We start from the raw sequence: 17,103 nt of genomic DNA on the forward strand, positions 1-17,103 counted from the left end.
TTAACCTGTTGATGCTCACTACTTTCTCAAGTGCATTGTGGGAAATTTTGAGTGCGCTAAATTTGATTCTCTTTGGACATTCGGACACCCTTGCAAAATGGTGTGACCCCAATATTAGGCAGTATAGGGAATAGAAAAAACTGCATGTTATGAAGAAATATCTGGGCAGACAAATATTTTGCCGTCATTTGAAAAATTGACTCTTGTTTACTCATTTTTGTTTTTGCAGTGTGCATTCATGACACCGAAAATGACGTACGATGCAGCTTTAAAATATAACGGAAGTAAGTGCAACTCAAGTAAATGCACACTTTGCTGAAACCCATCTTGAGTAGTGCGGTCCACCATTTTTGTTTTGGTGGTGACGTAATTGCTCATGCCTACGCTGAATGTCCTACATTTACATAGACGACCACTTTCATTGTTTATATCGAAATGACATTTTTAAAAAGTTCCATTTTGATTGTTGTTTTCAAATATTTGCATTTTTAAAATGCAAAAATGCAGCTACCTTGTAAATAATAGTGATTTCGGACAATCTTCAGTCACATTTTTAGTTTTCAATTTTTTTTTTTTTTTCTGTGTGGCCTAAATTCTCCTTTTTTAAATGAAAGTGACGTGTGTTACTCGCTAAAAGAATGTGATAATAAAGGGAGAATAAAGGTCACATAGATTTGGCAGCCTGGGCGGGGACACAAAGCTTAAGAAAAAAAAAGTTGAAAAAATGAGCTAAATGTAAATTGATGCTAAAACTATTTAAAGTGGAAGTCCACGCGAACATTTATTTTTCAAGAATATGTTCTATGCAAGCCCACTAGTTGAAACAGGGCATTCTGATAAATATTGCGTTTGTGGAATAAGTATTAATCCACTCGTTTTCAGCCATCTCTGGGGGCGGCCATTTTGTCTTCTGAAAATGACATCACAACTGCTCACAACGACCAACGACTCGGATTCAGAAAACAGGTCAGCAGTGATTGGTGGTTGTGAGCAGATGTGATGTCATTTTCAGTTGACAGAAGACAAAATGGCTGCCCCCGGGAGATGGCTAAAAACGAGTGCATTTTGCTGCTTAACTTATATTCCACAAACGCAAAATTAATCAGAATGCCGTGTTGCAAGTAGTGGGCCTGCTGGGAACATATTTTTGAAAAAAATATGTTTGGGTTGACTTCCGCTTTAAAGGCAGAGGGGAGATGGGTGAAAGTGATGCAGGCCTGAAAGACTGATAAAAGGATTTAAAGGGGATGAATAATTTCAGGTAAGTAGTAGAGGAAGCGAAATGAAGAAAAGAAAACCACGGGCTCCTTTGAGGAAAGGTTAGCAATGACGGAGGAGAGAGGGGCAGGGTCAAGTGTGTGTGTGGGTGTGTGTGTGTGTGTGTGGGGGGGGGGGGGTGTATGTGCGTGTGTGGGTGTGTGTGTGCCCCTGACAGCGTGATAGAGAAGCACAAAGAGACAAAGAAATTCCCGATTTTGTTTCATGAATAAAATGGCGGGAAACATGCTTCCTGCATGTGTTTGTGTGTGTGTCATAGGATAGTATGGCAGAAGCAAATCAATAACTGATGAATTAATTATGAGTAAACACATTTGTAATTAGGCTGCAGGAGTGGGTGAGGGATGAGTTTGTGAGGATAGACTTGTGTCTGTATGTCAGTTGTTTCTATGGTAAAGGTGTTCCTCTATTTGTGTGCCGATATAAAATTTAGTGCAGAATATGTTGGTGCAGGGCATAAGAGGCTCAGTTACTGCCGTTTTTCATTTGATTGATTTATATTTATGGCCTAGAATCAAATCAAATTAAATCAAATGTATTTTTATAGCACTTTTCATACAAAAAAAAGCAACTCAAAGTGCTGTCCAATAAAAATGTCCAAAACACAACATAAAAGGAAGACCCGCATCCCGCCCTCCCTCCCAACAAACCCAAAGACATATATCCGCCAGTACATCAGCACTCGCAATACACACACACCCACACACACACACACACACACACACACAAAGCACATAACCTGACAAACTGTGTTAAAAAAGACATGACAAGGCTCAGAGGAAAGGGTACCCAAGGGGTGGTCGTTCACGCTGAGGGGAATGACAGCCCATGGGCCACGGGGAGTGCCACCATCACATAAACCCCCGACCCAGATTAGCCGGGGAGACCCCACACCTAGTGTAGAGGCCCCCCGGTCACCTGGACCTAAGGCGCCCCTGCAATGACGCCCCCCGCGGGTTACATTGCCGCCTCAGGAATGAAACTCTGTCTTGGGGCTTGGCGTTTGAGTTGGAGCCTAGAACAGCTGACTTAGGCTGGGTGACTTTGGTGTGCTACACCCTGGACTGGTCACCAGTCAATGGCAGGGCACACATAGACAAAACAACCATTCACATTTACACTTATGGGTGATTTAGAGTCTTCATTTAACCTTGCATGCATGTTTTTTGAATGTGGGAGGAACCTGGAGCACCTCAAGCACAGGTAGACTATGCTAACCCCACAGTGAAGACTGGATCTGCTATTCGAACCCAGAAGCTCAGAACTCTGAGACAGATGTGCTAACCAGATTGAAATGGGTTTGAAGACAAGCCAAGGACAGTGAAGGAGCTCCTCTGGACTATGACGGCAGTGGAGTGGAACTGGAAGAGGTGTGTGTGTGTCACAGATAGCTCCACTTTCATGCCTCATTGAGCAGTGAAAGGATCTGAGTCTAAAGTGTTGTTTACATAAGACCATTATGATAGAAATGGTGTTGCTTGGGTTTTTTCTTTATTTGCATTGCATTTTGGTGCTGGAAAATGGAAACACTTAAAAAGGGTTGACGTGATGTTTTCAAAAATTGCATTGTAATTACAGTGCGTGTGTAAATAGTTATCCATGAAACCCAGTAAACCCGCAGGTTATTACCATCTGAAGAAATATTTAAAATGTCAGAGCTCACACAATGGTGAAACATCACCATGCACATAACCAAAACAGAATGGCATACCACACACTTAATAATCGCTCCACTGACAATAAAGCATCAAAAACTCTGGCAAAGTACCATGGAAGAATTACCAACGAGAGTGTACCACAGGACATTCATACTTCCAGAAAATACCAAGAAGGAACATTAGAGTGAGGTTAGCTCAAGAGCAACACCAGGGCCGAGCATTTTACTAAAAATTCCTGGTCCGTTTATTGCCTTCCTTCTGCAGCATGGGTACCCTTCCGCCGTCCATCTATCTGCCTTTTTTTCAAGCCAGACCAAATAGCAATTACCTATAGGTCGGTCCGACTGTCATTTTAAATGGGCTTCCATTAACGTTTCCGTCTTCGAGCCATTGAACCTGTTTTATCAAGTTCGGGTTTGTTAAGATGTGGTGTCATCGGAATACACTTTGGGTGTTTTCACCCAGAAGAACGTGTGAAGTCATGATGAATTCTTACCGTATATTGGGTGGGGTATACAGTTGCTCACTTCCATCATCAGGGCCGAACCCTAAAAATGGGCAGATTGAATGTGACAAGAAGTAGGGGCTCTAAAAATGTCTTTTTATTTTTTTATTTTTTTTTATTTTTTTTTAGTATTTCACAGACATGTTATTAAAACACCATGGAACTGGAATTGCTTTAGAATATGAAATTCTTTAGTTTCTTCACACTGTCATTGACAACTCTTGGCCAGGCATACATATTATCATTTTGAAGTAGTTTTTGGACCTATTTAGGGCTATGTTGATATTTTTGTTGTGAAAAAACAAACCCTCCATTGTTGCTGCGTACCCTTACATCCTGAAGGTGTGATTCAAGTTAGGAGAGTGGGAATGGGACTTTGGATGGGAGCAAGAAAAAAAGAAAAGGTGGAGGAAAGAGAGAACGATCTGGAATCCGCTCCAGTGTGGCGTCCCACCCCCTCCTCTCTCCAAGAGGAAGGACAGAGAGGAGCGAAACCACACTTGCTCTCCCAGCACGGGACTCCGGGAATTCCGGGAGCCTTGGAGTTCTGTCGACTCATACACACAAAGGCAAATAATATGCAGCTGTAAAAATGCCAGCAGCACCCTGAGAGAGGAGTATAGTACAGAGTTTAAGAAAAGATTGAGGATACAGCTTCCGTTTGCTGCCCGTTTACCTCGTGGAGTATTTGGCACCTGCCAAGGGGAGTCAGACCAGGCTGACGACACAGGCGGGACACAAGCCAGAGGAGCTGCTGGTGACTAAGGTGAGACACGCCTTTACTGCTGGGCCTTTGCCCTCTTATATCAACTGGCTTGTATGTTTTGTCATGCAGCGGTTTGTCTGCAATGAGTAACTGATGGAGGAAGTTTTGTGTGTGTGCGTTTGTGGGAGAGAGATAGCGAAGGTGTGTGCAGGTGTGTCCGATATCTTTATTCTATTGCTCTGACCAAATGGGTCAACATGTTTAAAGTTTTGCTAAGTTACGTTAACTCATTCACTGCCATTATTTGTCTTTTCACAGTCCAGCCATTCAATCCCAGGAACATGTTTATATTTTTTCAATTTTTTTTCAAACAAGGGTCAAAAGAGGGATCCTAAAATGTCTGTCAGTGAATGAGTTAAACATCTTTTGAAAATATATTTTGTGTTTTTTTTTTTTTGATGGATGTGTAAATGTGTAATGGATTTGTGTAAACCTTATGCATGATTTGTTGCTTCATAACCTGATATTTGCAAAGCTGGGCATTCCGTCCCAGGATAAACGCCCATTTTGTGGATGGATGCCCATTTCGTGGACAAACGGTAAGAGGATGAGAAGTCTTTTAAAAAGGACAGAGTAAGCAAGAACGGAAGTGGGTTTTCGTCCGTCCCTCTCCCTTCGTCCCTAACAGGGTCAAGCACGGACTGAACGTGTTGTATTGGGTCCTTTTAAAAAGCAAGACCACTGCATGTTCTCTTCTACGGAGGCGCCTTCCTTAATTGCCTGCAAAAGGCTTTTTATGTGCTTCCCAGTAGTCACATTGCACATGCATATTCTGGCCTCTAGTGATTCTATACATACCATGGATAATGCCACAGGAGTCAGGATGCCATTTAGAAACATACCCAGCCTGTCTTGTGTGTGTAATCCGGGATAGCAATTTTGTTTTGTTAACCAACTGTTAACATTTAGTACCTTATCCCTTTGCATACAAAGTATGTCCTTGTGTGGGACCTCTTTAGACTGTAAAAATCTCTACCAGCGTACACATTTAAACAACCCGCAAGGGGAAGTCTTTGTTTCCTTTTCAAATCACTATGCGTTACTTTGCAATAATCATTTTATAAAAACTGAAAGCGTCTTGCCTTAAATGCAATAATATTGTGTAATTACTCAATCTTAATTCTCCTGATGTCCCCTGGCTTGCTCCGGTCGGCATCATCATCATCTTCATCACATCACGACGGTCTTGTGTTGCAGCTAAATGCTATCTTGGTTAAACAATTCAATCCACTGACGATACTCCCATCCCTTAAGTGGATGTGCACAGGAAATTACCCAGCTAATAATGTTTAAATAATCTTCATGAGTGCACTGAGGTTTTTCTTTTTTTTGGGGGGGGGGGGGATCGACCGAATGCAAGGACGGAAGTGCTTTAAAAGGACAAGGACGGACGGGGTCGCAGAATGACAATTTTTATGAATAAGGATGGAGGGATGAGGTCGGAAGGGTACCCAGGTCACGGATGGAGGACGGACCGGCAAAAAAGGGTAAAGTGCCCAGTTCTGGATATTTGACTTGAAGCCATAGCCAGGCTTACTATTTATTTGAATTAATAAATTTGACAATTATCGTAATTTTCAGACTATAAATGGCTCCCAAGTATAAGTCACATTTTTGGGGAAATGTATTTGTCAAATAACAAGACCAAGAACAGTAGAGCTCGGACTCGAACCCAGAATTTACATTCCCTAATTGTGTTGACAGCAGCAAACAAGTTCCAGAAACCTCTGCTTCTAACTACGTAAAAGTTTTTCTTTTTAGTTTAAAAAGGCTTACCTTAACTAGAATATAACTTCACTTTGTGGCCAAAGTACTACCTCTTCTTCTTCCATTTCTTCTCATTTCTTTTAGTGGTTGGCAAATACATTTGGTGCATTACCACCACTTTGTTTAGCATGCGGCATCCGCGAGTTCGGCAGGTGCCTAGTGCATCAGGCAGTAGAGATCTAGAATGATCTGCGAATTGATTTATAACATAGGCTGTGTTCATAAATCAATGGGAGGGTAGTGTGCGCTGCCTTTGCGAACACACACACTGTCAGAGTGGTGTTAAGGTGTCACAGTGAATTTCTGAATGCAGCCAAGGGATTTTGGGTGCCAGTCCGAACTCTAATTTTGATACCATATGTACAAGTCGCACGTGAGTACCATTTGCAGGACCAGCCAAACTACGAAAACAAAGTGTGAAAAATATGAAAAACATATGTAAAATATGTTTTTTTGTCAGTCTTGGATTTGAAGGATTCATCTTGTTATGAATTCAGTCAGAGCAGAACATAGCCATCCCATTCTTTGACTTTGAGAGTGGAGGTGGATGTGTACCATTGTTGTGTTTTTGTATTTCTGCTTTTTTTATTATTTTGATCTGAAAAAGAAAGAAATACATATATATTGTTTTGAAGGTGGCGGCACGGTGGTCGACTGGTTAGCACGTCCGCCTCACAGTTCAGAGGTCGTGGGTTCGATCCCGGCTCCGGCCTCCCTGTGTGGAGTTTGCATGTTCTCCCCGTGCCTGCGTGGGTTTTCTCCGGGCACTCCGGTTTCCTCCCACATTCCAAAAACATGCATGGTAAGTTGATTGGATACTCTAAATTGCCCCTAGGTGTGATTGTGAGTGCGGATGTTTGTCTCTGTGTGCCCTGCGATTGGCTGGCAACCAGTTCAGGGTGTCCCCCGCCTACTGCCCAAAGACAGCTGGGATAGGCTCCAGCACGCCCCGCGACCCTCGTGAGGAGAAGCGGTACAGATAATGGATGGATGGATGGATGTTTTGAAGGTTTATACAATTTTCTCATTTTATAAAAACAAAGAAGTGTTTTGCTACTTTTCATTCATCTGCTAGTTATGATCCAAATGAGACTTTTGCTGGGTTTCCAATGCCCTCAAGTTATTTTTTTTTTGTTTGATCAGGAAAACAAAGAAAAGTGGATCAAATGAAAAATATCTCAGAATATGAAGATACACTGTTGCCTTGAGATACTAGTGACCTGACATTTTTTTTGTGATGTGAGCTGCCTTTTGGTTGATTTTTTTTTTTTTGCTTTGACTTGTGGGCAGACATTTTAGATACAAGTGCTGCAGGTTGGCAGCTCAACTCACTTTAAAATTGGCAGCAGTTTGACAAATCAAAAAATGTTTTAAATGCCACTCCCAGTTGACGTTTACTATCACACTTAACATAGAAAATGATTGTGTTTTTAAAACAACCACATGAGGCTGGAGGAGATGAATGGCTTGTCTATTCATTTCAGTGGGCAAGTTTATCTAAAAACATGTTTTGCGTTACGAGTGTGGTCACGGAACAAAATCAACTTATATCTCAAGGCATTAATGTACATGCTTTTCATTGGTCAGCATTATTTAAGTCCCGGACTTGTGAGTGGTTATTGTGCACCACAGCCTTAAGATCCTCTCCCACTTTTGTTCTCTTAACTTCATTTGACCCTTTGTCCTTTTCTACTGATTATCTCCCAAATCCACAGCGTGGGTCTTCATCCCCTTCTCCAGCTCTCACTATCATCAGCCTTCATAAAGCTTCATGTTTGTATTTTTATTACTGTCTTTTTTCTACGTGAAGCAAACAATCATAATCTTTCCCCATCCTTCGCTGATGTTTTTCCCCTGTGGGAGGGCTTGCAGGTGTGCGTTTTGTCTGTCATCTCATCTATTCAGTCCTGTAATCCCAGGTCTTGCTGGTCTTTGTAACATTCCCCACCCAAAGCCACTTTGACCTGCGTTGTAACCCTTCCATTATCATACCACACAAGTCCACGTTAGCAGCGGAGCAATATATTGTATATATTGAGGTTTATGCACTGGAGTTGTTTATATGCTGCATTCAAGACTGCCAGAAAGTAGAAAATAGCTCACTAGAGTTGACCTGATCCGACCTCAAAGCACTGAAATCTAACGTGAAAAAAAAAATGGCCCATGACCTTGATAAAATAGTGTTGACAATTGTGATAGTTCTGGCTTCAGAACTAATCTTTTATGAGGGTTAGTGTTGTGTTATTTTACATGTATCTCTTCATGCTGAGATGATATTGTGATTGTAAGTTGTGATAGCCTGTATATTAGGAACCCAGCCGGTGTTGCATGTTGCCGGAAGTGTGTGAGAATGCCGCTCAAAACAAGGGACTGACATAATCTCTGGAGGACAGGCAGTATTGTGCACCTGCTCACATGATGCATTGGCCCTTGTGTTCACATTGTCGCTACAAAGTAGACATTTATCTAACCCGCTGTGCGAGTTCAAGGTGCCTCTGCTGATTGCCCACCGACAGCCAAGGTAACTTTATGTTTGAGGTCATGACTGTCAGTGATCCACCACCACACCCTAAAAGCCATTAACCCCCATTTCAACCCCTTACTCACTGAAAACCCATTAACCTTCTTCCCTAATTCTTCCCTGTCAGCTATCTAACTGGCCACACACGTGTGAATGACAAAGGATTTGCATGGTGCATGGTTCTTTCATGTTTGTGACTATTATTCATTCTTGGTTTGTGTATATATATATATATATATATATGTGTATATATATATATATATATATATATATATATATATATATATATATATATATATATATATATATATATATATATATATATATATATACATATGCGAGAGAGAGAGAGAGAGAGAGAGGGAGAGAACCAATGCCAAGTTCCCTTTGTTTGAAATATTTAATGTAGTGTGTCTGCTGTCTTGAAATGCTGACTTCTTTTTATGCAGCCAGAGGGGACAGATGACAGTCGAGGTTGTTCTCTAAGTCAAATGAAAAGCGAAAGCCTGTTTATGCATCAAACTTTCATTGGGCTATGTTTATTCATCCTTCTACCTATGCATATACTGTATGCACGAAGGAGATTGTATTCAATATGGCAAACATGTTATTATTTTTATTTTATTCAATCGTATCATATCCACTAAATACTGGATTACCAAAAAAAATCAAGGCAAATGTGGTCAGTGTGTATGTAGACAAAGAGATTTTTGCATATATATATATATATATATATATATATATATATATATATATATATATATATATATATATATATATATATATATATATATGTATATATATTCACTATGGAGAGTAATTTCAATTTTATAGAGCGCTAAAAAATATTAACTCAGTTAACTCAGTTTCATTTACATCCTGTGGCAGCTGACCTCTGCTCACATTGCAGCCAAACTTAGAAGAGAGTGTCAACGACAGGCTCATTGGAGAAATCCAAAATAATTTGTGTACTTTGCAAAGCCAAATTTACCATATTAGTTGTGTGTCTTTAGTGCGTTTGACAGTTATATTTTCCAGGAAAAGAATCATATTCAAGGATCAAAAAGTGCGATTAGAACATGATTAATTGCGATCAATTATGTAAAATTTTGTGATTAATTAGTTACAAAATAGTAATCGCTTGACAGCACATACTATATATATATATATATATATATATATATATATATATATATATATATATATACACACACACACACATACATAAATTTGGGTTAAGATACAGCCAGCTCATGCAGTATGCAAGGAGGTCAAATGGTTGAAGCTCTTGTGTAAGATAATGGGTGTCATTTTAACGGTGTCATATGATATGTGTAAATATGATACACACATGGGATATTATGATAACACATGAGTTGAACCTGAGGTCAGTTAAAGGGACACAGAGGAAGCATATTTTTGGATAGATAGAAGATAGAAGTAGATAACGCTTTTATTGATGTGCAGTAAACCTCTAAACTGGAGATGTAATATCTTTAAGGGAGGTGCTACAGAAAAACAACATGAGTGTCCAAAACCGCAGTATGTAAAAAGAGGTTGAGCTTGATCAGAAATCCATAAAGGATGTCATGAATGTCACCCATCCCTTCTCGAGTATTTACACATACCACCCATACATATTAAACTGTGAAATTTCATGACAAGGCTGTCTTAAGTACTTCAATAGTCTGCATCCAATGAATAGTATCTTAATAACATTTTTTGTGTTTGTTTTTTTTTTTGCACAATACTACCTGGGGAAATTAATTTAGGTGTGTCTTCACAGATGCGGTGAAGGATCAGCCTAGTTATTAACAGTGGGACCTCTTGTCAACAGATAAGGAAATACAGTAATTTAAACTTGCTGATAGGTCTGAGGTTAAGGTTGGCCTGAGGACACACTTGGCCAATCTTCCTTCACCATCAGAAGAATGTTCACAGAGGAAGGATGGATGTGTTACTTGTAGTCAAGCAACAGGGGGTTATTGTTAGGAAACCTCAAACTGAGTTTCAAGTCAAGAAAGCCTGTGACAGTGAAACAATGGTTTAGAGTGCTGGAAATCACAAACATGTCTCTTTCTTCTAACTGTCATCACCAAGGCAGTAGTGGTTAGCCATGGCCAGCAAGGCTTTCTATGCTTGCTTGCTGCTCACTGTCAGAAGGACTGAGCTATATTTGCAACCTTATGTCTAATATTTCTTAGATAAAATTGTATGTATTTATTCCCAGCAGTTTACACTCTTCATTTTGTAGCATTTCTCTTGGCTGCAGTGCTTCCAGTACCTTTGTCTAATCAGATTTAAACCTTTATGTGTCAATCTAATCTGCCCAAGGTCTTCAGAATCACTACTGCTGGCAAATTTAACCTCAACTGTATTAGCAAGGGGGCTGTTTCCTTAACCAATAAGACTTCACATTTGTCTTCTCAAGGCCAATGAGCTGGCCAACAATGACCGTGTTTTTTTTCATCCCTCTGATTGGTCGGTCACTCGCAAAATACATCTGTAGTGATCTGCGCATATTCATAAATGTATCAGTCAATCATCCCTGGTGACTATGATGTACAATATTTGATTCATTTTTTCTGAATATTATTGTCACATTAGTAGCTAAATATTGATTCTGAACTGCTCCAGGTGATGTATAGTTGCTGTTACACTCTAGTGCGTTTTTCTGTAGTTTTGATGGATTTTATTATTGTGACATGATCGTAGTGTTATTAAGAGGCGGATTTAAGTAAATCCTCATGGCCCAGGTGCCGCCGTAATACGGAGAAATGTTGTGAAAGGCTTAAGCATATACTTCATGCATCAATCTGAAAAAACATCAAACAACTTTGCCACTCATCTGCTTAAACCATGTTCAGAACCCTTATGATGCCTTGACTGCGAGTCTTTTCTCGTCAAAGCAAAGTCAATAGAGGATGTTTAGTACAGTATGGAAAGCATGTGTGAACAGCTCCGGCGGAATATGGAGATTATTAATCGGGCATTATAAAACATGTGCTTGTTGATTGTTTAGCTCTGCACATTTAGTAATGCAAAACACGAAGAATCTCATAATGCTAAAAAGTCAAAAAGTGGAGATAAAAGGTTGTCGTTTTTCTCCTCCCTGACCTAATAAGCTTGTCTCTCAGTTGAGATGTGTCATCCAAACATGGTTCCTTGGCACCAAGATTCCAAAAGAAGGAACTAAAGCTAAAAAAAAAGCTCACAAAAACTGTGAAAAGGTGAGTGTTTCAGCGAATAAGTGGACATAAGTTTCAAAACTAAAATCGGCCAATTCTCACAGATAGGCGGGGGAACCCCTATTTAGAAAAAAAACCAAACACATTATCATTTATTACTTACACAGCAAAAGTTGCACACACACCTCTAGTCTCGATTTTCTTATGAGAGATGTTCACGTATTTCCATGTGTCTTGCTGATGTGTGTGTAGTCTCGATTTTCTTATGAGAGATGTTCACGTATTTCCATGTGTCTTGCTGATGTGTGTGTGTGCATATGTGTGTAATAGAGAAGGGGGAGGGTGCCGTCCTGTCGGATCACCTTGAGCAGTGATGTACTGTTGAAGGTGAGGAGGAATTAGGAAGCTCTACACAGAGATGGGGAAACTAACGAGATTCTCACTCTCCCTGTCACAAAAGCTCACACACACACACGCACGCACGCACACATGTGCTTAATGTTACGCATAAGCAAGCACCCGTATAGTTTCAGTAACTGTCTGTTCCAGAGCAAGCATACATACACACGCGCACGCACACACGCACATGATGTCCCATAGGCAAGCTCCGGGGGCTTATGCAAGGGATTTTGCTGTTCTGCAGTGTGCCTGTCAGATAAGATGGGACGTGCCTCGCCTCCATATCCTCCTCACCCCCAACTAGCCTGTCACTCAAGTCACCTGCCATCCGTTTGCAACCATGAACACCACCACGACCACACGCACACACACACACACACACACACACACACACACACACACACACACACACACACACACACACACATGCACACAAAGACTCTACAGAGTGTAGAGTATCCCCAGCACAAAGACAAAGATGATGCCAGTAATGAATGAGGGGGTGCATAACATGAGGCTGCAGTATCTGTTCGTTGAGTTTCTGACTTTTGGCCTTCAATCCCTTCTTAACAGCCCCATCCCCTCCAAAAAAAAATCGGACTTTATGCATGCACTCAGATGTTTTGTGTAACTTTAGAGGCAGATTTTTACTGAAAATCTTGGTTGAAAATTGCACAATTTCCTAATCCAAACACCAGTGTAAATACACACTACTAGACACTTCTACGCTATCACCAATGTAAATTTTTCCCAGAGATCCCGCAAAGCTGTTTTTATATCTGTGTTACGTTTTTTTTCTTTGATGGTTGCTTCTATTTTTTTAATGCGTGTAATTGTGAATATTGCTACTCTGATGATGTAAATTACCTAACGGGATGAATAAAGTCTATCTCTCTCTCTCTCTCTCTCTCTCTCTCTCTCTCTCTCTCTCTCTCTCTCTCTATCTATCTATCTATATTTAAAGGTTCCACTGCACTTTTTCTACAGTTTTTCAACATCATTTACTTTGTTTGGAGCGGGGAAAGACTCACAACTCAGTGAAGACTAGCCGAGCGTCAGTATTTTGCTTCAATAAAGCAGACACAGACAACCTGAGATAATGAATGTACCGTTTTGAGCAGATGATTGACAACAAATGTATATTTTCATTTCATCTGATCAGATATTGTGGAAGTGCGCCTTTTAACCTCGTTACTTATCTTGTGCACCTGAGAAGAACATAAACAGAGTTCATGACTCATAACCATCCTTGGACGTCATTACTGAGATAAACACACAGGAATGAGGTCGGAAAGGGACCATCTTTTCAGGCCGCTTGAAAGTTATAAAACATTAAATGCAGAGCTGGGAATTTTACCAAATATTTGCCGTACGTTTACCCCCTTCCGCTATAGCCGGGGTACCCTTCCGCCGTCCGTCTATCCACCATTTTGTCCAGCCGGACCAAATAATAATCGCCTACAGGTCGGTCCGACAATCATTTTAAACGGGCTTCTGTTAGCATTTCGGACTAACAACTTCGATAAACTACCACTTTTATCAAAGGTTAGGGTAAAAGGGTCTGAAAATGTCTGGCAGCGAATGAGTTAATAACATTTGGGGCCGACAGATGGAAAAGGATAACTAGCAGAGTAAAAGACACTTGCATTGCTATTGGAATGATGACGGAATGTCAGTAATGCTTCATTTTGATGGCTCTCAGTGGTGATCTGCTTATTAGTGAAGCTTGTTCATCATCCTGTCGCTTCCTCTCTAACTAAATCAACATTCATTCGGATTACATGTCACTGAGGTTTTCACTTGAGCTATCTGCTGAGCAAAATGTTATTTGAGATCGTTTGCTCAGCAGAGAGCTCGCTCATTGTCGGTGCTCAATTTTCAGTGAGTTTTCTTGTTTCATTTGACCTCAAGTCGCAAAAAAAAAAAAAAAACCAAGGTGTGCGCTCTTCTTGAGGTATACAAGCGAAGCGCAGAAATACAAGTGGCAAATCTAAACACTGCTGGGATGGGGTGTGAGTCTGCGTGTGAGTTATTTGGCGTGAGCTGTGGCCGAGAGCAACCTCCGTGTTGGTGTGCTCATTTTATTTGCGTCTAACTGTTCTCCCGGGTTCAATAAAAGGATGAAAAGTGCATCAGCGAGTGAGGCTCTCGTTTCCCACGAGTGAGAAGCATTAATAAGGAGCAATACGTATAGGCTACCGTAAAAACTTCATGGAATTATATTGGAATAAACTGCCGTGTTCCGCAATATAGCGGGCATTTCTGCGAAAGATAAGTAGTTGGGTTACACGCAAAATTTGCAAGGTAGGAACCCTGCAGGTGTATCATGTACCAAATCAGTTTTTGCCAGAACAATACAATACAACCCATCTAAAAGTTTGGCCTGTATACCTCACTAAATTATTACTCTATGCTTCTGTAAAAACAAATGGATTTGAATTGTTGAAACGATAACATTAAAATAAAATACGCTCCAAGTTTCCCCTGCTGATGCCCTTTGCCTTGCAGTCACTGAGACCACTATCGTTACCACCAGCATCCCACCCCCCAGGCTTCTCTTCCCCGCTACTCAGCCTCTTGGCAGCTCCACCAGGCAGGCTAATTGACTCAGGGGTCCCAGGAGGGGGTGGGATCATGCCACATTTCCAATTTGGCTTCCCCTCCTTTGAATAAAAGCTACATCCATCCTTCTTTTCAACCCCCCTCTCATTAAATCAGTGTCTCCCAAACATTTGATACACCCAGTTTACAGAAAAACAACAACAACAACAACACATTTAGATTACAAAATGTGGAAATGACTCATGTATTGAAATGGGTAGCTTTCTAGGTATTGTGCTTTTCATTGTTTTCTGGGGCCGGTTGGCAAGATTCTCACTCAAATATAGACTTGAAAGGAGAGACACACATGAAGCAAATCCTTTGGGGTTCACCTTCAGAGAGCATCCTCCTCCACTAGCTGCACTGCACTTTGGGATGGGGATGGGCGTGCCTCACTTTTGTGTGTGCGTTTTTGTCACGCATCCACCGGCGAGGTTTGTCCCACAAACTAGCATACACACAAAGAACAATGACAGTTTGTAATGAATGATGTGTCTAAATTGTGAGTGGCTGCATGTGCACTAGTAGTGAAAAAGCATTTTGGCTATTGTTCAACACACACACACACACACACACACACACACGCGCACAGTGCATGTGCGCTTCAGGGCTTTAGTTCCAGGGCAGGAAGCATGTGAGGTAGTACTGCATGTATGAGCAGCAGCTTTAGCAACCATTAGCAAGATGACATTTTCAGATGCACAGATAAAGAATTTGGGTCGTAGGCTCGGACGGATCTTGTGGAAAAGACATTTGACACGTGGTAGACTCGCTACTCACGATACAATGTGTTTGGGAGCACTCGGGGTTTGGTCTTTTGGAAAGAGACGTTGGGGGCGGGGTTCTGTTTACCTTTTCAACTTGATTTGCACACTATCAAATAATCCACAAATATCAGCAGTCCACTGGTTACTTTTAAAACTTAACTAGTGGTTGTGTTTTGCTGTCAAGTGAAATAACATCACAGTGCCGAAGGGCTCAGGTAACCTCATGGCTCATCTGTTTTCTGGCTTTGGCCATGCATGTGACTTTCGCAAGCCGAGTCACTGCGATGTCAGTTTCAGTCGACAACAAGTGGCAAAATGGCCGCACCCTGAAATGGTTAAAAACGGATGAATTTTGCTGGTTAATTCATATTCCACAATATTAATCAGAATATTGTGTTTAGACTTCTGGGGGCGCATGGAACATATTGTAAAGAACATTTTGGACTCGACTACCCCTTTAAGATGAATCAAAACATTAACAGGCCTATTGATAATCATGTTGAGTTCCTTCCCAACTTTTACCGCAAACCTTCCTTTGGGACACCTTGATGGCTTACAGACTGGAGTCACAAAGGACTGTTGAAAAAATAGACATGGAATATGTTTTTAATTGCCAAATGAAGAGACAGCAGTCTTTCATGTGACCACTGACTATGAAGTGGAAAAGAGAATTGGCTCTTGTCTCATGTGGGTGAGGGGCCTTTACACAGCCTTCATATACCCCATATGTTTATGTACAATCCATCATTGCATCCAACATCCTCATATTTCTCAAAGGGGAAGTTTAAAGGAGAAAAAAAGTGAATTCGTATAATTCTTTGCTGAGCCTATGTTGGCACTTGAACACATATACAATTGTATGCAAGGCTTCGTATTGTTCATTGTAATCAGAATCAGTGCAGGGATTGATAACTTGTACACAGGAAATCATGGACACAATTTGTTCCATGGTCCAACTATCTCCATCAAAAACCTTTTTTCAATTGATTGTACATGAAATGTGTTAAGTCAAAGGGGCTTTCACTTGTATAACCTGTGTAGCATTTCCACCTCCTTTAACAATGAATCCTCATTCATCTGCTGATGACGCTGGATCAGGAGCAACTGGAGGTTCAGTATCTTGCTCAAGAACACTTTGACTTGGTCACAGGGGCCAGGGAGCAAACCCCACAACCTCTGAGTTGGGAGAGCACCACTCTACCACTGAGCAATGCCCCCTTTTAACACATGTAGAAAAGAAGTCAATCACTATCAATAGTGCCTCATACATTTCACTTCTTTAGCATTCTCAACTATCATATTTATGTTTTTATACTTGTATGACACTTGAGACTGCCAATATAAAACTATCTATGAACCTTCGTAACGAGTAACGCTGGAGTCTTACTACTTTTAGTAGAATCCACTGACGTCCTGTGTATATTCTTCTCTTTGCACTTTCCTCTTCTCTTAAACAAGTCACAAAAAAGATGAAAAAAAAAAAAAGGAAAAGCTTTTCCCGCTCAACAGAAACATACAGTACAGTACCATTGACATAATACTGCACAGATGGCGAATTGCTGCATGTCACTGAAATCTTTCATTAGCACGTCACACACCAGAGCACTTTAAACACACTGGGATTTCAGGATTCCCCTTTAATCTGTTCATGGC

At 40.8% G+C, this 17,103-nt stretch overlaps 1 protein-coding gene across 1 annotated transcript in view; it reads left to right on the forward strand.

Annotated features, from left to right (window-relative positions):
* The first annotated feature begins 3,923 nt into the window (after positions 1 to 3,923).
* The window catches only part of sema3b (sema domain, immunoglobulin domain (Ig), short basic domain, secreted, (semaphorin) 3B), a 71,905-nt gene continuing 58,725 nt past the window's right edge, over positions 3,924 to 17,103 (forward strand). Inside the window, exon 1 of the mRNA XM_086026838.1 lies at positions 3,924 to 4,207. The gene's annotated coding sequence lies outside the window, so the exon portion shown is untranslated. The remainder of the gene's footprint in view (positions 4,208 to 17,103) is intronic.

Source organism: Filicampus tigris, chromosome 1 (assembly GCF_054856515.1).
Source record: "Filicampus tigris isolate MCC_2025a chromosome 1, RoL_Ftig_1.0, whole genome shotgun sequence".
In the NCBI taxonomy this organism is placed as follows: Eukaryota; Metazoa; Chordata; class Actinopteri; order Syngnathiformes; family Syngnathidae; genus Filicampus; species Filicampus tigris.